We start from the raw sequence: 5,381 nt of genomic DNA, 5'->3' as shown, positions 1-5,381 counted from the left end.
CTCTCTTAACTAGTCTGGTTAAAGGAGTGGTGCTGTCATTTCCTGAGGCGGAGCTGTGATTACAGTCACTGCATCTCATCCTTTAAGAACAGCAGCAGCTCTCTTTGTTAAAGCAGACTGATTGCCTTGACCTGAGATTGCCGTCTTATAATGGAGTCTAGAAAGGAAGGCAGAGTGGCACTAGAACTGCTGCGACTGCTTCATTTCAAAAAGGAAATGATTTCACATACAGAGGGGTCATTTTTTTGCCGTAGCAAACGAGTTGCTGTTTTCAAAAGGGATAGTCATGGCTCCCTTCATTTAGCATTAGATTATGTTCTGAGTATCAATGTCTAAACTCTCAGAGGACAGAGAATATGTGTTTAGACATCCTTCCTGTTTGCAAGTTTCTGCTTTGAAAACTTAAAAAAAGTCTTGTGAGAGATAATTGAAGTTTCTGGTTAATGATTAGACACTTTAATTATTTACCATTTTAATATTCAAGTTTTGGTTTTAGGCAATTTCAGCAAAGGTGGAATTTTATTTTAAGTTCTGGCCAGAAACAAATGTTTCCTAACATTATTGCAGTGATTATTATGTTTCAGAGTGCTTGACTCTTACATAGTCAATACAAGATCTTGAACAAAAATTGATGCACCTCTTGATAGAAATAAATGTGATGTTATTTTCATCAAGAGGTGCATCATTTTTTGGTCAAGATCTTGTGTTGACTATGAAATTATCAACCTACAGAGGACTGAATTCAAAGACACCCCGAAAATCAAAGTGAAAAAATGATGCAGCAGCCTAGTCCATTTTGCTGAAATTTCATTGCAGCAACTCAAAATGATACTCAGTATTTTGTATGGCCCCTATGTGCTTGTATGCATGCCTGACAACGTCGGGGCATGCTCCTAATGAGACAACGGATGGTGTCCTGGGGTATTTCCTACCAGATCTGGACCTGGGCATCACTGAGCTCCTGGACATTCTGAGGTGCAACCTGGCGGTGTCGGATGGACCGAAACATAATGTCTCAGGGGTGTTCTATTAGATTTAGGTCAGGCGAGCGTGGGGGCCATTCAATGGTATCAATTCCTTCATCCTCCAGGAACTGCCTGCATACTCTCGCCACATGAGGCAGGGCATTGTTGTGCACCACGAGGAACCCAGGACCCACTGCACCCATGTAGGGTCTGACACTGGGTCCAAGGATTTCATCCTGATACCTAATGGCAGTACTGTAGAGGTCTGTGCGTCCCTCCATGGATATGCCTCCCCAGACCACCACTGACCCACCACCAAACCGGTCATGGTGAATGATGTCACAGGCAGCAATACGTTTTCCACGGCTTCTCCAGACCCTTTCACGTCTGTCACATGTGCTCAGGGTGAACCTGCTCTCATCTGTGAAAAGCACAGGGTGCCAGTGGCAGACCTGGCCATTCTGGTGTTCAATGGCAAATGCCAATCAAGCTCCACGGTGCCGGGCAGTGAGCACAGGGCCCACTAGAGGACATCAGGCCCTCAGGCTACCCTCATGAAGTCTGTTTCTGATTGTTTGGTCAGAGACATTTACACCAGTGGCCTGCTGGAGGTCATTTTGTAGGGCTCTGGCAGTGCTCATCCTGTTCCTCCTTGCACAAAGGAGCAGATACCAGTCCTGCTGATGGGTTAAGGACCTTCTACGGCCCTGTCTAGCTCTCCTAGAGTAACTGCCTGTCTCCTGGAATCTCCTCCATGCTCTTGAGACTGTGCTTGGAGACACAGCAAACCTTCTGGCAATGGCACATATTGATGTGCCATCCTGGAGGAGTTGGACAGCCTGTGCAACCTCTGTAGGGTCCAGATATTGCCTCATGCTACCAGTAGTGACACTGACCCTAGCCAAATGCAAAATTAGTGAAAAACAGTCAGAAAAGATGAGTAGGGGAAAAAATGTCAGTGGCCTCCAGCTGTAAAACCATTCCTGTTTTGGGGGTCGTCTCATTGTTGCCCATCTAGTGCACCTATTGTTAATTTCATTAACACCAAAGCAGCTGAAACTGATTAACAACCCCCTCTGCTACTTAACTGACCAGATCAATATCCCAGGAGTTTAACTGACTTGATGCTATTCTCTGATTAAAAAGAGTTCCTTTAATTTTTTTGAGCAGTGTGTGTTATATATGTATATAAGTATGATGATACATGAAGATCACTGGTTAGCGGCAGATTTGGGTGCCACAATGCTCATGACGTTTCCAAAAATCAGTCATCTTTATTAGTGAAACTGTTTGTTCCAAGTGTAATTTGCACAAATTGTTTAGAAATTTTTATTAGTTTTATCTGAGATCTATTGCACAAGCAATAGAGGATTTTTATGAGCTGCATGCTTAAACTAGTCAAGTCAAATCTATTATTTGTATAGTGCACAATGCACATTGTTTCAAAGCAGCATTAAAAAAATCAAGATGTTAATGTTTATAATATCTTAATATCAGTGGCGTGCAGTGGTATTCTGAAATGAGGAGGCAAAGTCTTATATATAACAAGAGGCAGGGTTTATCACACAAACCAATCATATCCAATCATAGTGTGACTGAGGCATTGCCTCCTCTTACGTGACTTTCCCCTATTCATTCTGTTACCCCCCACCAAACCCTTCCACACGCTTTAGGGGGTCTGTTAAAACTCAATGGGCTCAGGGGAGGCGAGAGAGACGCGGACTCCCGCTGTAACTTTACTCACTGGTGTCACTGGTGGTTATGTGTGTCGCTGTGTTACTTTAGAAAAACAACTGATTTATACACTTTATACATGGATTTTCTCATCCTTTTTTTTTTTTTTGAGGAGGAGGAGGAGGAGGAGGCACTGCCTCCCTTGTTATTAAGCAAACTTCCCTGCTTAATTCATAATCTTATAGTTAGCAGAATAGATCTAGGTGATATATAGTTTTTTGGTAATACAAACAATCAAGCAGTTGAGATTGTTCTATAGTATTTATCGTTTTATACTGTATGTATGCAGATAAAGTTGGACATATTAACTTTAACTGTCTATAAAGAGCTGGCTGATAATATAGTTACATTTCACGACTAAATATAAACGTATAGTATATATCACTTTACGTGAGTGTACTTTATGTATAAAGAAAAAAGCTGTATTTAATTTAGCCTAACTATAGAGCTCTGCGATAATACAGTTTACATTTTTGCAACAATGTAAAGAATCACGCAGACAAGATTTGCTATATAGCCTACTGTATATTGCTTTACATTGTAGCTGTATTTATGCAAGTAAAGTTGGATGTACTATATATCAGTGGCAAGTGGTGGCTTTTTTAACCGGGTATGCTGGGTGGTGCGTCATGTAAAAAAATGTGGCTGATGCAGTTTGAATGGGTTTATAGTTAATATGCGAGACGCTAGTAGCCACGTTTACATGTACACTTTTTTGTCATTCCGATTAAAATCATTCCGATTGAAAGATGTGTTTACATGAGACGTTATCTAATCCAATATGGTGTTTACATGCACCGGCGCTTTCAATCTGAATGACTTTGTGACATGCGCACATTAGTTTATGTCCTGTTTGCCGCCTTGCATTCCTGTCAACATGGAGTTCTGTTATTTCTTATGCACGCTATTTTTATGTAAAGTGTTGCTCTTAATCAAGCATCAGCGTGAAATTTGTAGCATATTACTGCTGGATGGTATGAGGAAAAGACGGGAACAGGAAGCTGACCTGTTTGGTAGCTGTGCATCTCTAAGAAGCATCTCAATACTACCCCTCCCTCCTCCGTAAAGCAGAAGCGTGTGGATGAAGGTCCGTAGTAATGATTAATTGAGTTCCTTCAGTGTATTTAATAAATGTGTTGTTTCAGTTTTACTCCAGTTTAATTTTGCCGCCGACATTTTGCATTCTGACGATCCCTGACCGCTTGACGTGATGACGTAGACGCAAAGTAATCGGTTTAACTCGTTTACATGGCAGACTTTTTATTTTGTTCGGTTTATAGAAAGGTTTATCCCACCTCTCTCAAACCGATTACAATTTCATTCGGTTTGGGCATTTTTATTCCGATTGAGGTGTTTATATGGAGCATTTTCATTCGGATTGGACTTTTAAACCGATTACAATGCTCCATGTAAACGTGGCTAATGTTAGTTTACTCATTTGCTTGCTCATGACAAATAGCAACAGAGCGTTATTAAACTTTATTATTACTTTACAAAAGTATTTCTAATATGTTGGACCTTTTATTGAGAGTAGCCCATATTTACCTGTTGAGACGTGCCTTCACAAGCACCTTTAAGAGCTTTTGTGATGTTTGAGTCGAAGGAGGCGCGACATGCGAAAGGTGCGTTTGCTATATGCTGTATTTTTGTAATCCGCTAGGTGCCGCTAGTGTCACAACACAAACAATATACTTCACCTTTAAATGTGTCCGTTTAGGACACAGATCTAAATCAGACACGACAAATAAAATGAGTATAACATAATTAGTATTAGCAGCCTATTATAAAAAAAAAAAAATGTAATTATAATAAATATAAGTAGGCTATAATAAATAAAAATGTCAGCATTCTTTAAAAAAAAAGTTGCAATTATGCAAACTGATGACTTTAACAAACGTACAGACTATTGATTAACATCCTCTGATAGGCTTTTCATTTTTTGATAAGTTTTCATAAAAAAAAAAAAATCCCTATGGAGAAAATGAAATACTATGAAAATAGTTTTAGTTATGATTTTTTTCCCCATTTGGTTAAGTCTAGATAATTTTGTATCAAATACAATGTGATTTTTGGTGATCGAGATCTGGCAGCAGCAGCACATTCCTCTTGGGTGAGCGATCTGCTCACAGCTTATCCTGTCCATGAAATCCGCCATAGGCCAGCAAACCAATGAGAACGTGGCACAATGATGACGTTCCATAACAAAAGCACTAAAGCTGCTGTAGATTAGCTTGCCCGGAAGTCTCCGTAACTGGCAGATTTAAAGAAAATTAACGTCATTTGGCAAATAAATAAATTACGGACAGTTACATACGCATTACCAATCATGTAGGCTTTATGGTACACCTCAAACAAAGGATTTAATAGTAATTTATAATGTTAATATTAATTGCCGAGTCCACGAATGGCTTGGGTATGCAGAGCATTCACAGCTTATATGGGCCGCACGCCACTGCTATATATACAATTTTTAATATATAGCTGGGCAATAATATGGTTTACATTTTGCAACGAAAAAAAAAAAGATTTTTACATTCTCTGAAGAAATGTTGGTTGCTAGGGTGTCCTGCATGATTGCTAGGTAGTCACATTCAAAAAAGATCATGCTCAGACCCTTCCATGTGGGATTTTTTTTTTCCAAATCGTAATTTTGATTACTTAGTAAAGTACCAGCACACCTTT

This window comes from Ctenopharyngodon idella, chromosome 17 (genome assembly GCF_019924925.1).
Source record: "Ctenopharyngodon idella isolate HZGC_01 chromosome 17, HZGC01, whole genome shotgun sequence".
NCBI lineage: Eukaryota > Metazoa > Chordata > Actinopteri > Cypriniformes > Xenocyprididae > Ctenopharyngodon > Ctenopharyngodon idella.
This window is presented reverse-complemented; position numbering follows the sequence as displayed.